General features: G+C 37.2%; 1 pseudogene; it reads right to left on the reverse strand.

Moving 5' to 3' along the window:
• Positions 1–313: 313 nt before the first annotated feature.
• On the reverse strand, positions 314–16642 carry LOC149220787 (short-chain dehydrogenase reductase 5-like; annotated as a pseudogene).
• Between the last annotated feature and the right edge of the window lie 599 nt (positions 16643–17241).

Below are 17241 nucleotides of genomic sequence, written 5' to 3' on the forward strand. Positions count from 1 at the left end.
ACAAATTCATATATATAGATTAAATAATAAAAATTTAGAATGCATTCACAATCACATAACTTTACCATTAAATATAAAACAAAATGATTAAACTTCTCCCTTAAAATTATCATACGAACTCTGGAGATTTCGTGTATTTAATATGGTCACACTTACATAGGAATGCATGTTTCTAGTGATGTCTGCTAATCAGATCCATGATCTGTCGATTACAAATAAATTCCTTCCATCACGTCATGCTTTTACACACACAATGTTTTCAGTGTTTTACGGTCAAAATAATAGAAACTGTGAAAAGCAAATGGAGGCTGCTTCAAAGGGGTTTCTGAGGAGCTACCTGTCCATCAACTTCGCTCTGGATTTTCTTTGAACTCGCTGCTGCGAACCAATCGAAGAAGGACTTGATGGGAAGAAAATCCATGGAATTTGCATTGGAGAACGCTTTGCAAGACGTGAATGCCCCGTCGATTACAAGATTATGGCCGCTAATGTAGTGGGCAGAGTTGGCAACATCAATGGCTTCCAGAGTGACACCCTTCAGCTCCATCGTCGTCTCCAGCATCTCTTCCGCGCATTGTTTGTCGAAGGACGGGAAGCTCTTCTTCATGGCGTCGATCAACATGGGCGTAGACACGCCTGCGGGTGAAACGCAGTTCACCCGGATGCCGTGCGGAGCAAGATCCGTGGCCGCCGACTTCATAATCCCCAACACCGCGTGCTTCGACGCCGTGTAAGAAGGCCCGTTGGGCATCGCCATCACGGACGCCATGCTCGACGTCATGAGAACTGAACCTCTGGTTTTGGTGGCTATCATCACCCGGGCCGCGTGCTTCCCGCACAGATACGCCCCGCGCAAATTCACTGAAATGACCCTTTCCAAAACCTCGACAGTAACATCTGCCATGGACGAGAATAGCCCTTCCGGGATTCCGGCATGGCTGAACACTATGTCGAGACGCCCGTGCTTCTCCAGCGCGAAGTACAGCAGGGAGGAAGTCCGCCTCTCTGGAGACATCGTAGTGAAAAGGGTGGGCGTCGGGACTCCAGTCGTGATCAAATGTGAAATGTGGGTTTTAATTTTATTTGGAAAGGTATATATTTATTTAATTTTTCAAAGATGAAAGTTATAAAAAAATTGTACTTCTATTAGTAAGTGTATATCAAATAAATTTTTTTATAAAAAAATGCCAAAATAAAATGGTGTCTTAAATTTTTAAAATTTAAAAAGTGGCTACATTAAAACACTATAAAATTTCAATAAAATTTAGTAAATAGACAAACATTTTTCTCAAATTTTATTAAAAAAAGATAAACATATGTTTCTTCTATTCATTAGATAATCTTCAAAAGTATTTGAATTTACATCATTGAAAATATAAATATATTTGCACAATGGATTTTTTTTTTATAGTTTTCATTTGTTTCTAATTTATACTATATGTTTTTTTTTTAGCGTGAAACAATTTAAGCAAACCCAGAAAATAAATATATACCTTCAACAACCAAGGGAATTAAACTTTTCTCTGAACATTGCTCAATCAAAGAACACTATCAATAGACTTTCATCTACATTAAAAACTTCAAGCTTTCTAGATTCAAAAATTTATGTAATTAAAAGGAATTTTTCTATATCTAATAGGGAAATATCCTATAATGTAATACACATCTGCAGTGTTGTTGTTGTATGGCTTGGTTGGTCGGTATTTTTTGTTTAAGAATGGTTTTCAAATTTGGTCCTTACAATGAATTCAAGTTTGGTTGATATCTTTTTTCTAATAATGTCTTTTCTTTTCGTTGATGTCTTTTTCTAATAATATGGTCTGTTTTCATTAACAATGTCGTTTAATTTTTCTATGATTTCAACATCTCCTTAAAAACCCTTCATAGCAGTAGGTACATGGACAACACCCACATGGACAATTTATTTCCTAGATGTCGAATGGAGAGAATGAAGTGGGAGACACAATAGTAGTTGTATGGATAGCTATTAGCTATTCTATATCTTTTGGGAAGACCAATCGGAAAAAGAAAAATAAGTTGTAGCCCTGTAGGCAGACCAATCTTCGGTTGTGTGGTTATTAATAGAGCCCTAGAGTTTCATTTTAACACTCTATATAATTTTATGGGAAGCACACTTATTATTTCTCAATTTTTTTTATAGCATTAATTTCTACGTTTTCAAAAACCAGAGAGTTAATAAAGAAAAAGGCTTTTTAAGATAAGAGAAGAAATACAGGGTTTAAAATAAAGTTTGATTTTACAAATGCTAGGCTTAATAGTAGGCTTGATTACAGTAAGTTCAAATGGCAACAATGCTAGGATTTTGTAAGCATTATGGTTGTCAGTCACGGAATCATCTGAAAATAGAAATGAGATGATAGTAGTTATTTACAAGAACATAAAAAACTTTAGAATCACTAAGCGTAGTTACCACCATTTGATGGGTAATTTCATAATTGAACAATCTTGTCTAAATGGTTGTCAAAATTGAAAAATCTTCTCTGAATGGTTGGTTGACAAGAAATAAAAAAAAGTTTGCAAATTAGGAAAGAAAATGAAAATACAACAGAAAATTTGGTTATGATGTAAAAATGTCATTATTAGCACTTTAATCTATTTTTAAACATGATAAACTTACATCTTTAACTAATTTATTTCATTTATTACTATAAAATGAAAAATTATTCATTTATTACTATAAAATGAGAATGTATTAATTTATCACTATAAAATAAGAATTCAAATTAATAAAGAGATTACTCTGTCTATATACCAATGTTTTCTAAAAAGAAACCCTAAATAAATAACCCTATGGGCCTTATTATGTTATCTCAAGATTTCCATGTCGAACATGAGAGTTTCAAAGTAATGATGTCTTCATGGAAAATGTAAGGAACCCTATCGGCCTTATTATACTATGTCAAGATATCTATGTGGAACATCAAAGTAATGTCATGAATATGTCCTCATAATTAAGGTAGGATGGAAGATGTTTTCATAGCGGTAGGATGATCAGTACTCGAATATATTCGGGATGATCAGTACTCGAATATATTTGGCATCCTCGAAGATGTAGTAGATGGTAGTAGTTATTTACAAGATGAAAAAAAAAGGTTTGTGAATTAGTAAGCGTAGTTATCACCATCTAATGGGGTAATCTCATAATTGAACAATCTTGTGTTAATAGTGGGTTAACAAGAAAGAATAAAATTTTACAAATTAAGGAAAATGGAGATACCACAGAAAATGTAGAATGTGGTTATGATGTAAAAATGTCAACACTGTCACATTAATCTATTTTTTAACGCTTCACAAATATGAAAAATATCGTTTCAAATGTTGAATTGCATACTTTTTAAAGGCTATTGATTGGAACCGTGAAATCGCTTGCCTTTATCGACACTTCAGAAGCTTCATAACTCCCTTTCCAATCCCCTTGAAAAATGAATATATGAAAAAAGATGAAGTAAAATACTTCAATGGATTGGTTTTTTAGACTTGAGTAGAGCAAGGTGTAATTACAAGCAGAAGTAAATATAAGAAGACATAAATCCACATCAAACCTTTGGGTTGAATGGAAAGATTAAGAGATCCAGCTTGATATGGAGTGTAACCTTGATGGTTCTCATTCCTACACATGACTATATAAAGATCAATCAACCATTCCATACATGATAATTTTAATCGGTTCTGCCTAAATCAATGAACTAAATGAAAGGCCAGGGAAATGAAACTTGAAAATTAAAGCTGAGAGTTAAAATACCTTGCAAACTTCTGCTGCACTCACCGTAAGGTTGGGATTGGAAAAATCAATGCAGGCAAGACTCACAGGCTCAGAATAATCTACTTCAGTCATCGTTAATTCTGTCTTTTGTCATTGGTTTCTTCTACATCTTTGATACCTTCAAAATATTCCCTATTCATGGATACCAATACATATCTACTTCTCCTCTCATATCAATGAATGCGAAAAGAAACCTCTGTTATCCAAACATAAACCTCATATCATGACTGCTAACTCTATCAGTGCTTTCATACCTTCAAAATATGCCCTATTCATGGATACCAATACATAGCTACTTCTTCTATGTTATCAATGAATGCGAAAAGAAACCTCTGTTATCCGAACATAAACCTCATATCATAACTGCTAACTCTGTCAGTGCTTTTATTATGGCTGATGGCCTGGGAATGGATGAACAACCTCCATTACATCCCATTGCACTTTCTTGAGTGTTGCTAGAACCTCCTGCAGACTTTAGAGTGTTACATTAGTCAGAGAATTGGAATTTTTGGAAATGTCCTAAGGACGGGCAGCCCTTCATATGGCATTTTATAATATTATTTATTTCTATTTTTTTTTAACTTGTAAAAATCAAAATTTAAATTTCTTTTGACTGGTAAATTTGGCTAAGAACTTCTCTGACGTGCTAAAAGGCTTCAGAAGGGCTGTGATGTGTTCAAATTTGAACACTGCTTGGGAGCGAGGGATTGAGTCATGTTCATGAATGTTATAAGTCGTAAACAAGATGCCTTATGAATGGGATGTGCATTAAATTGATTGGAATGTGTGTTTTTATATGTGTTTTTAATTTATTTATTTTATGTTAATGAATGTTATGAGTGGTAAATAAAATATTTTATAAATGTAAATTTGATAGCCAATAAAATTTATTTAAAAGATTTATTCGATTTTTTTACTTAATTTTCATATTTTATTTTCAAATTTTACATATATAAAAGTTAATTTATTTAAATTTTACATATATACATAAAAAGTTACTTTTGTTTAACACAAAAAATTACTTTTTTTTTTTTTTTTCCTATGGTTGAGGATATTTAACTCCAACACCTTTTCACCCTTTAACACCTTACATCTTTCCATATAAACTTTTATGCTTGATTTTCCCAATAAGGGGTTGTCTTTTTTTTTAATAATTAAAGAGTATTTATTTTCAACAATATGAAACCCTATATCACTTGGTAACCTCTTAGATACACTTTTGTGCTTGTTTTATTTATATTGTTCTTATTTTTGTGTGCTTTCTAATAGTTGTTTTCATGGGAGAGACCATCCTTCAATTACTATTGGTTCTCTATCATGTATGGAACTTCTTCAAACTCTTTTTCTCAATATCTTCTAGTATTTAAATAAAATTCAATGTTATTTGGTTTTCTAATTTCCTTTATTCTTTATTATTCATATATAAAATTATTATTTGTTTTATTGGCATTTGTAATGTCTTCTTTAAATTATTTTATTCATTCTTTTACTTTTATTTCTCTTGTATATTTGACAAAAAATACTCAGAAACCTCTCACTTTAAACTCAAACCTTACGTAGATTCACATATGGTTGATAGTTTGTTTGATTTCTCATGTATGAATTGTTCTCCCCAAGTTGAACTACGAACATTGGACCATGTAAGAGATACTTTGTAACACCCTCCTCCCACACCTACCCAAGAAACTGGTCAGCTGGGGTAAACATGCGACGAGGGACCACTATGATACAATTCAACCTCCCAAGTCATGTTAAGGAAGTGGAATCGACGAAAACACACCATATAGACATTAATTATCAGCTACAGGACCCTCAGGAACCAATCCAGTACTTTAGACGACTTTCCTTGGAGTCCCAATGAGCTTTTGGACAATTTGAGGCTCAGTCGCTGCCATGCTATAGGCATGAGTGTGACCAACAACTCAAAGTCACTCTCACAGACTTGTCTGCCAGTCACCAGAGACCAAAACAATTAGTGTTATGCCAACGAATCTGGTATTTGAGCCACTTTTTCAGGCCTAAAGCCCAGGTCACTGCCTAGAATTGAACCATCTCTTCAAATCAGTAAATTAACATGGAAATGGCAATACTAAAGCAAATACTTGTTCAAGGCCTTGATTGGACCCCTACTAGCCACAAGAGGCATTTCGTCAAACATATTGCAAATGTGTAATCTACAAGTGTAATTAACAGTTCTGAGCAAATGGATCTCATACTTAGCTGAGAATCACTAAGAACCATTGATGTCTCAACACATCAACTGCCATTCCATCCATTAGGTCTTAGATACATTGGTTATTCAATTACAAGTAAAAACATGAGGAAATCCATGCATGGTTGTTGTCATAAAACACATACATAACTAGCATAATAGGGACAAAAACACTCATGAAAGTACAACCATATAGACCACGTACAATCCATCAAAATGCTCATAGAAATACAAGGAGAAATAACCTTTCATTGATTATGTAAAATCCAAACTTGAGATGGGACTTCCATGTTGAACCCGACCGTAAAATGGATAAGCCAAATCTCTCTTCAACCATTCACCCCCACACCATATTCGAAGCATGAATGTGGGATCTCATAGAACACATCAATCAAAACTCATGCAGGGATTCTAGAGGCCACCCAACACAACCCATCAAACAGTGATTCCACCTCACGGTTAGGCATCACAAACCATCATCAGATTGGTATCCATCCAAGGCTTCCAGGACTTCCAGAGAATTTGTCTAACCAAGGCTTCCAGAAATAGTAACTCAACCCACAACTTATAGAGGGCTTTCATAGCGTTTGTCCAACCAAGGATCCTAGGACTAGTAACTCAACCCACCAAGGGCTTCCAGAGAATTTTTCCAACCAAGGCTTCTAGGACTAGTAACTTAACTCAAGTTGTTAAGGGTCTCTAGAGCGTTTGTTCAACCAAGGCTTCCAAGACTAATAACTCAACCCAAGCTAAGGAAACATGAGAACCAACCAAAAACAAATAATGAAAGTAAACCCACAATCACCATGGCTATCCAGGAAATGGCAAGGCTAGGAAATCCACTGTTAATCCTGACCATCCTTGAGGCCAATGACATATCACAACCAAGAAGCCACATGCATATGCCATGCATGCCAAAACTAGTGAAGAAAGCATGCATGCAACTCGGTACCTACAAACAAATCTGATGTAGTTGATGATGTCGATGCCTTCTTCCACTTTCCTGCTCTTCCTTTACCTTCTTGCTCCAAGAATCCAAGTATGCCACACCTCCAAGGGTGCTCCAAGAAAAATATAAGTATCCAAGAGTATGAGAGAGAGAGAGAATAATGAGAGAGTTCCAACACAATGACAAAAGGTTACCAACTGATCCTCAGAAACCTTTTTATGGATGAAGCCACTATTTTCTTCATTTTCCATTATTTTCCTTCATTTTCCTCCTCACATGCAACCTGTGACCTTTCACCTCCTTTTTCTTCTAATTTCCATTATTTTCATAAATAAATGTGCCAAAAATGCCTTTTTGCCTTTTAATGCCTTAGCCATTGCCTTTCCCAATTTCCTTAGCCATAAACAACCAAATGAACACCCCCTAGGCTGTCTTGCCCAACATTCATCTTAGAATAAGTGTCAAATAAATCATGATTATTGTTTTTAACTTTTATTACATGAAATTTTCACCAGGATTGTTATAGATTCCTCCCCCTTGGGGGACATTGTCCTCGGTATTCAATCACACATATGCCTCAGCAACATGTTGAAAGAAGACACACTTCTCATGGAGCTTTATAACAAAGATCAAAGCATTATTTACAATGAAATATATGCTCAAGAGAAAAACATCATGACAACATACCGCATAGTGGAGCTTTATAACAAAGCTCATTACAATATTTACAATGAGATTCTTGCTGCCTTGAGATTCTTCTTCATCACCTGCATCTCATGTTCCAAGTTTGCCAACATATTTGGTCCAATCAATACCCTACTAACCAAATCACTCCAATTGATAGGATTGTTACAACTCCGCCCATTCAATGCCTCAAAAGGATTCATCCTCAGTAACTCCTGATAACCATTGTTGTATGCGAACTCTACCAAAGGGAGATACCCTTCCCTCTTCCACTGCCGATGCATCACATACATCCTCAACATGTCCTCTAATATCTTTTTGACCCTCTCTGTCTGTCCATATGTCTGTGGATGATAAGTTGTGCTGAAGGCCAGCTCTGTGCCCAAACCTATAAATAACTTCTTCCAAAACTTGGAAGTGAACTTCTTATCCCTATCTGACACAATCTTCTTCGGAACACCATGTAGTCTAACCACATCTCTGATCAACACTTGTGCCACATCACTAGCTAAGAACTTAGACTTCACCATAATGAAGGGTGCAACCTTTGTTAACTTATCCACAATGACCATGATGCAATCATGTTACTTCACTGTCTTCGAAAATCCTGTGATGAAATCCATGGAAATGACCTCCCATTTCCATTCTCGAATTGCAATTGGTTGTAGTAGTCCACCTGGATGTTTACACTCTACCTTCACTCATTGAAAATCAAAGAATCTAGCCACAAACTCTGCTACATCCCTCTTCAAATTCAGCCAATAGTAACATCTCTTCACTATTGTCAGTGTCTTCTGATAACCTAGGTGACCTGAATATGGTTTCACATGAAACTACCTCAAGATGACCTTCTCGATCTCACTTTTATCTCGTAGATACATCTTGTCTGAGAACCTAACCAATCCATCGATTGCAAGACGATAGTCAATGCCCTGTGCACCTGCACTTGTACCTATACTGTCACATGTCCCTGTACCACTAAATGTACATGTGTTGGGTGTGGAGCCTGATTATCTTTTGTATTCAAAGGTATCGCCACATTGGACCCCAGTTCATAATGGGGCGGCAACGCAACCCGTAAAGTATTTGCTGCAGGGGGTCTTGGGGGGGGGGCGACTGCGACCTTTGGGAGCCCCCCCTGGCGGGGGGATCAGGGGTAGTGTCCTTGAAGCTAAAAATAGATGTAAAATTGCCTTGTAAAATGTTGTAATTTCGTAGTCAATCTGGGCCATTCATTAGGCCGATATCTGAAGGTAGAAGTTATGTTTAATTTAGGGTTTTTGGCCCTAGAAGGCAACCCCTCGCTATATATGAGGGAATCATATTGCGTCTATGTATATCTGTATTCTAAGTGAGGAAGAGATAGGAGATTGAGACTGAAGAGGAATTACAATGGATCTGTTATAGGTTGTATCTCTTCAGTTTGCTAGATAATATAAAAGAAAGGACTGGTTGTTTCTCTATGGACATAGCCCAAACTAGGTGAACCACATATATTTGTGTCTCTCTTGTTTTATGTGTTTTCTGTGTTTATATTTCTGCAATATTTTATGTGTTCCATTGCTTTGTAATATATAATTTTCTAACAACTGGTATCAGAGCCGAAGGTCTATTTGGATGATAAAATCGCAGGAGAGAAGGGTTCCTGGTTTGAGTGGGAGCAATGGCAGAAGATGGTAGGTTTAGGGTCGAAAAATTTAACAACCAAAACTACCAGCTGTGGAAGATGCAGATGGAAGATTATTTGTATTAGAGAGATTTGTACCAACCATTGAGCGGAAAGGCAAAGAAGCCGATGAGTATGATAGACATAGAATGGGATATTCTCGACAGAAAGGCACTTGGAACAATACGGTTGTGCCTAGCGGCATCGGTAGCATTTAATATTTCAAAGGAAACAACAACAGAGGGTTTAATGTCAATATTGGCCAAACTATATGAAAAACCCTCAGCCTCAAATAAGGTATTTCTTATGAAGCGTTTATTTAATATGGAAATGTCAGAAGGTGGATCTGTTGTTGATAATTTAAATGAATTTAAAACAGTTACCAGTCAATTAAGTTCTGTAGGGGTAACTTTTGATGATGAAGTTAGGGCTCTGTTATTTTTTTGCTTATTGCTAGAAAGTTGGAATGGTTTAGTTATGGCCATTAGTAACTCTATCTCTGGATCTAGTACTTTAAATTTTGATGATGTTGTCGGTGCAATCCTTAGCGAGGAAATGTGATGGAAAAGCTCCGGTGAGACATCAGGTAATTCTTTGACTACATAGACTAGGGGAAGAAAAATGGAAAGAGGAAAGAGCCCTAGATATCGCAGTAAGTCAAGAAAAGGTAGATCCAAGTCCAGATCAGGGATAGTGTGCTGGAAATGTGGGAAGAAAGGACACCTGAAGAAAGACTACAAGTCTCAGAAGGGAAAAGAAGGAGACGCGCAACAAGAAAATAATCATGAAGTGAATGTAACAAGTGATGTGTTGCATGATGCTTTGATTCTTTCTTTAGAAAATATTATTGATGACTGGGTGGTAGATTCAGGGGCCTCATTCCATGCCACACCTGATAGGAAACATTTTCATGATTATGTTCAAGGAGATTTTGGATAGATTCGATTGAGTGATGATAAGCCTTGTAAAATCATTGGAATGGGTACAATTTTCATAAAACAACAGAATGGAAATCAATGGCTATTAAAGGAGGTAAGGCATGTTCCAGATCTAAAGAAAAATCTTATTTCAACAGGGCAGTTGGGAGGTGAAGGCTGTTTGACTACTTTTACAGATAAAACCTGGAATGTCACTAAAGGATCCCTGGTAATAGAAAAAGGAGAAAAGGTTGGTAAATTATATTTATGCAATGGTATTTATAATTCTGTTAATGCTTTAACCTCTACAGGAGAAGATATGACATTGTGGCATCATAGGCTCTGGCACATGAGTGAGAAGGGGATGAAAATTCTTTACTCAAGAAATTTGTTGCCAGGTTTGAAGCATGTTGACTTAAAATTCTGTGATAATTATGTTTATGGAAAACAGAAGAGATTTAGATTCCTCAGAGTTGGGAAAGAAAAGAAGAGCGAAAAATTAGAGCTTGTGCATATAGATGAATGGGGACCTGCTCAGGTATCATCTCTTAGTGGCTCTCGTTATTATGTTACTTTTATTGATGATGCAACTAGAAAAACCTGGATTTATTGTATTCGAAATAAATCTAATGTATTTGATACTTTCAAGAAATGGAAAGATTTGGTTGAAAATGAGACAGGAAAAAGGTTGAAGTGTCTCGGATCAGCCAATGGAGATAAATATTGTAGCAAAGAGTCTGATAGGTATTGTTCAAAGAATGGAATTCACAGAGAGAAGATAGATCCAGGAACACCACAAGAGAATGGTGTGTCAGAAAGGATGAACAGGACAATCATGGAGCATGCAAGGTGCATGAGATTACATGCAAGAATGCCTTTACAATTTTGGGTAGATGCTGTAAATATTGTTGTTTATCTAATAAACAAAGGGCCTTCAAGTTCCTTGGATGGTGGTATTCCAGAGGAGGCATGGACATGTAAAAAGGTAAACTACTCTTTTTTAAATACTTTTGGTTGTGAAGCCTTTGTCCACATTAATAAAGAAAATAGAACAAAACTTGAGGCAAAATCAAAGAAATGTACTTTTACTGGATATGGTGTTAATGATTTTGGTTATCGCTTTTATGATTATGAAAAACACAAAATCATTAGGAGTAGAGATGTCATATTCAATGAAAAGGTTTTGTATAAGGATCAACTTTAGGAAAAGAAACAAGAAAAAGAAAACAAAGAATACACAGTGCTTGATGAGATCACAAAAAAAGTGATGGTGCCTGAAAATCATAATGATCAACGGCCATAACAACAATCACAACATCAAAAAGCACCTCAAACACCTGAAAGTGGTGTTAGAAGATCTACCCGGATAAGTAGACCCCCTAAACGATACTCTCTTTCATTATATTTTGTACTGTTGACTGATTTTGGTGAATCAGAATGTTATGAAGAAGTAGTGCAGATAGAAACCAGGAAGAAGTGGGAGCAATCCATAAAAGAAGAGATGGACTCCTTAGCACATAACCAAACTTGGGACTTAATCAGGTTACTTGTAGGTAAAACAACATTGCAGAATAAATGGGTTTACAAGTTGAAGGAAGAAGTGGAAGTAGAAAAAGGTATAAAGCTAGACTTGTGGTGAAAGGGTTTGCACAGAAAAATGGTATAGACTTTGATGAGATATTTTCTCCTGTTGTTAAAATGAATTCAATCAGAACTATTTTAAGTGTAGTAGCAGTTGAAGATTTGCATCTTGAGTAGTTATATGTAAAGACAACCTTTCTCCATGGGGATTTGGAGGAAGAGATATGTATGCAGCAGCCACAAGGATATGAGGTAAAAGGGAAGGATAAACTAGTGTGCAGGTTGAAGAAGAGCTTGTATGGCTTAAAACAGACTCCAAGGTAGTGGTATCTAAAATTTGACAGGTTTATGTCTGAACAAGGTTATACTAGATGTCACTCTGATCATTGTGTTTATCTCAAAAGGAAAATTGATGGCAACTATATTATATTGTTATTGTATGTAGATGACATGCTTGTTGCAGGTTCTAACATGCAAGAAATAAATGTGGTCAAAATAAAATTGTTGAACTCATTTGCAATAAAGGATTTGGGTGCTGCAAAACAAATCCTTGGTATGAGAATAGCTAGAGACATGAAGAATCACAAATTAACATTGTCTCAAAGTGAGTACATAGAAAAGGTATTGAAAAGGTTTAATATGTAGAATGCAAAACCAGTTAGTATACCTTTGGCTAGCCATTTCAAATTAAGTAAGGAGGAGTGTCCCAAGACTCAGGAAGAAATGGCTCATATGCCTAAAGTTCCATATGCATCAGCAATTGGAAGCTTAATGTATGCAATGGTTTACACAAGGCCTGATATTGCACATGCAATGGAAGTTGTAAGCAGGTACATGAACAATACATGAAAAGAACATTGCATGGCAATAAAGTGGATTCTCAGGTATTTGAGAGGTACCACAAATTAAGCATTATGCTTTGGTGGTTCAAACATTACTTTACAGGGATATGTTGATGCAGATATGGTGGGTGATAGAGATAATAGGAGGAGGACAACAAGGTATGCGTTTACTGTAGGTGGAACAACTGTCAGTTGGGTCTCAAAACTATAGTGTTGTTGCACTCTCAACAACAGAAGCAGAGTATGTTTCTGCTATAGAGGCTAGTAAAGAAATGATTTGGTTACAAAGGTTTCTGGATGAATTGGGTAAGAAGTAGGATTTGGGTAGGTTATACAGCGACAACCAAAGTGCCATACATCTTGCAAAGAACTTTGCATTTCATTCCAAGACTAAACATATACAGCCCAAGTACCATTTCATACGGTCAACGTTGGAAGATGGATAGTTGAAGCTAGAAAAGAAACACACTAGCCAGAATCCTGTAGATATGTTAACAAAAGTTGTAACCAGGGAGAAACTGAGAATCTGCTCAGTTTCAATTAGTCTTCAAGTATGATGAAGAATATGAGAAATAAGCAGGTCCAAAGTGGAGTCATTGTCTAACAAATGAAGCAGCGGTGGAGTTGCTATAATCAGTCTCTAAGTGGGAGATTGTTGGGTGTGGAGCTTGATTATATTTTGTATTCAAAGGTATCGCCGCATTGGACCCCAGTTTGTAATGTCGCCCATAAATATTCGTTGCAGGGGGGGTCCAGCAGGGGGTGACTGCGACCTTTGGGAGCCTCCCCCCCCGACGGGGGGATCAGGGGCAACGCCCCCAAAGCTAAAAAGAGATGTAAAATTGCCTTGTAAAATTTTGTAATTTCGTAGTCAATTTGGGCCATTCATTAGGTGGAGATCTGACAGTAGAAGTTATGTTTAATTTAGGGTTTTTTGCCCTAGAAGGCAACCCCTCACTATATATGACGAAATTGTATTGCATCTATGTATATATGTATTCTGAGTGAGGAAGAGAGAGGAGATTGAGAGTGAAGAGGGAATTACAACAGATCTTTTGTAGGTTGTATCTCTTCAGCTTGTTGGATAATATAAAAGGAAGGACTAGCTGTTTCTCCATGGACATAGCCCAAATTGGGTGAACCACTGATCCGGATCTTGAGGGGAGGCCCCCAAGATCTAAAAGATTGAAATGGATCTTGGGAGGAGAGACTCCCAAGATCTGAAAACTTGCAATGGATCTTGGGGGAAAGGACCCCAAGATCTGAAAACTTGAATTGCCAGAAGAAAAATAGGAGAATGCCCAATAACAAAACCACAAAGAAACTTTTTATTAAAACCCACTGATCTGGATTTAAACAGGAATGCAGTTCAAATTATAGAGATAACCATATACACAAAGATGCAGCAGAAATAATACTTCATTTCATTAATGGAAAATACTGAAATATGCTTACAACCAGAAACGGAAATAAACCAGCTAGGGCGATGGTAGCTTATCTCTGAGAAGAGATGTGTGGCTACATGCCTCTGAACTGTAAAGGCTACATTGTGGCAGACAACTTGTCCTTTTACAAAATGTGACTTGTTACTTATAGTATTTTTCCATTAAAATACCACGGGTCAATTCCATGGGTGAATGAATACCATGGGTGGATTTTACAATACCACGGGCGGATGCCATTTACAATACCATGGGTAAATGCCATGGGTCGATGAATAATATGGGTGGATGAGTACCATGGGTTGATGCCATTTTCCATTCGGATTATTCCTCCCTCCTTAAGAAGCAATGGTCCCCATTGCGTAAAGTTCCCTCCTGCGAAGCCTTTGTTGAATATGAAGAGCCACTGAAGATAAGGGTTTTATGTGGTTAACCCAAAACCCTGATAAACGAAGATCTGAGGATAGAGATACCCTGTAATGCTTGTGACCAACTATGATTCTGACAGTGTGCGGCCTAGCAAATGGACTTCGATGACAAGGATTTTATGCGGTTGACCCATAACCATGATGTTGGTTGCTGATGAAGTAGCAGGTGCCTACATAGCCTAGGGTGGGAGGGCATGTCTCCAAATAACCCAAGCCGAATGCTGCTATGTTGAAACTGATGAATGTGAAGTAGGTGCCTACTAAAGTGGGGTGGGAGGGCACGTCTCCAATGGAAACCCACTCCGAATGCTGCTCCAGAATTAAAATGGACATAACTCGGCCAATATAACTCAGAATATTTATTATAACCTATTTTTGGAAGCAGAAGGACCATTTTGCATCTTCCCATGTGATGGAAATTCTTATCTAGACACTCTGAGATCTCAGATTCGCGCTGCAACAGTTCCGCCGTCACAATTTTTTTGATAAAATAGCTGATTTTAAATCAGTGATATCTCCCACATCTGAACTCCGATTCGACCCATTTGTTTTTTGAAATTGGGTGATTTTTCGAGAGGAATCCAGATCTGGTATTTGTTTTTGTAAATTTTATATCAAATGTTTCAGATCTGATCTGCATAGTCGCCTCCCATGGAATCATAACCTGCTCTGATACCACTGATCCAGATCTTGAGGGGAGACCCCAAGATCTAAAAGATTGAAATGGATCTTGGGAGGAGAGACCCCCAAGATCTAAAAACTTGCAATGGATCTTGGGGGAAAGGACCCCAAGATCTGAAAACTTGAAAGGCCAGAAGAAAAATAGGAGAATGCCCAATAACAAAACCACAAAGAAACTTTTTATTAAAACCCACTGATCTGGATTTAAATAGGAACGCAAAAAATTATAGAGATAACCATATACACAAAGATGCAACAGAAATAATACCTCATTTCATTAATGGAAAATACTGAAATATGCTTACAACCAGAAATGGAAATAAAGCAGCTAGGGCGATGGTAGCTTATCTCTGAGAAGAGATGTGTGGCTACATGCCTCTGAACTGTAAAGGCTACATTGTGGCGGACAACCTGTCCTTTTACAAAATGTGACTTGTTACTTATAGTATTTTTCCGTTAAAATACCACGGGTCAATTCCATGGGTGAATGAATACGATGGGTGGATTTTACAATACCACGGGCGGATGCCATTTACAATACCATGGGTAAATGCCATGGGTCGATGAATAATATGGGTGGATGAGTACCATGGGTTGATGCCATTTTCCATTCGAATCAACCACGTATATTTGTGTCTCTCTTGTTTTATATGTTTTCTATGTTTATATTTCTGTAATATTTTATGTGTTCCATTGCTCTGTAATATATAATTTTCTAACAACATGTACCTACACCTATACATGTACCTATACCATGAAATGTACATGTACCTGTAATATTACCATGCTGTAACCTATGCACAATCTCCATATACCTGACATCCTGCTGCCCCACCTGCAAAATCCTATCCTGTAAATCTCTCCCATATGAGCTCATAGCTGCCAAGTGGTGTACCTGTATCCATCTACTGAGAGCATCTGCCACCCTGTTTTCCTTACCTTTGATGTACCTGATCTCGAAATCAAACTAGCTAATCATGGCCAACCATATAGCCTACCTGACATTCAGATTCCGCTGGTCAAACAAATACCTCAACCCAATGTGATCACTCATAAGTACAAATTTTCTTCTGAGAAGATAGTGCCTCCACATCTTCAGTACATGTATAGTCACTGCTAACTGAAGATCATGTGCCAGGTAGTTCCGCTCGTGCTCGTTTAGTTTCCGAGACTCATCACATACCACTTTCTCATCCTGAATAAGGACTCCACCAAGCCCTCTCTTGTAAGCATATGTGCATACCAAAAACCCTTTGTCCGGATCTGGAATCTGTAGTACTAGTGCATGCGTCAACAACTGCTTAAGATGCTCAAAGCTAGCCTCACACTCCTCATTCCATTTGAACTTCTTACCTTTCCTCTATAAGGATGTGATGGGATAAGCAATTTTCTAGAAGTTCTTGATGAACCTCTTGTAATATCTTGCCAGAGCCATGAAATATCTCACCTCGTCCATACTCTTAGGAGCTACCCACTCCATGGTGGCCATTATATTCTCTAGATCTATTGCAATGCCTTCCTTGGAGACAACATCTCCCAAGTAGTGCACCTAAGTCTAAAAGAAGCTACACTTGTTGAGCTTAGCATACAACTTATGGTCCCTCAACAACCTCAATACTGTTGTTAAGTGCTCAGCATGCTCTTCCTCATTTTTAGAATATACTAGTATATCATCAATGAACATAATAACAAACTTATCCAAATATGGATGCAACACACTATTCATCAAACACATGAATGTAGCTGGAGCATTAGTTAAGCCAAATGGAATGACAACAAACTCATTATGCCCATACTTGGTCCTGAACACCGTCTTGTAAATGTCCTCCTCTTTGATGTGTACATGATGATATCCGGATCTCAAGTCAATCTTTGAGAACAATGTTTCTCCCTTCATCTGATCGAACAAGTCATCAATCCTCGATAAAGGGTACCTATTCTTGATAGTCACTTTGTTCAACTACCTGTAATCAACGCATAATCTGAGAGTACCATCTTTCTTCCTCACAAAAAAGAGCGGTGCGCCCCAAGGTGATACACTTGGCCTAATGTATT

Source organism: Pinus tabuliformis, chromosome Q (assembly GCF_031772625.1).
Source record: "Pinus tabuliformis cultivar Carrire ecotype Pingquan chromosome Q, CPIR1, whole genome shotgun sequence".
Classification (NCBI taxonomy): domain Eukaryota; kingdom Viridiplantae; phylum Streptophyta; class Pinopsida; order Pinales; family Pinaceae; genus Pinus; species Pinus tabuliformis.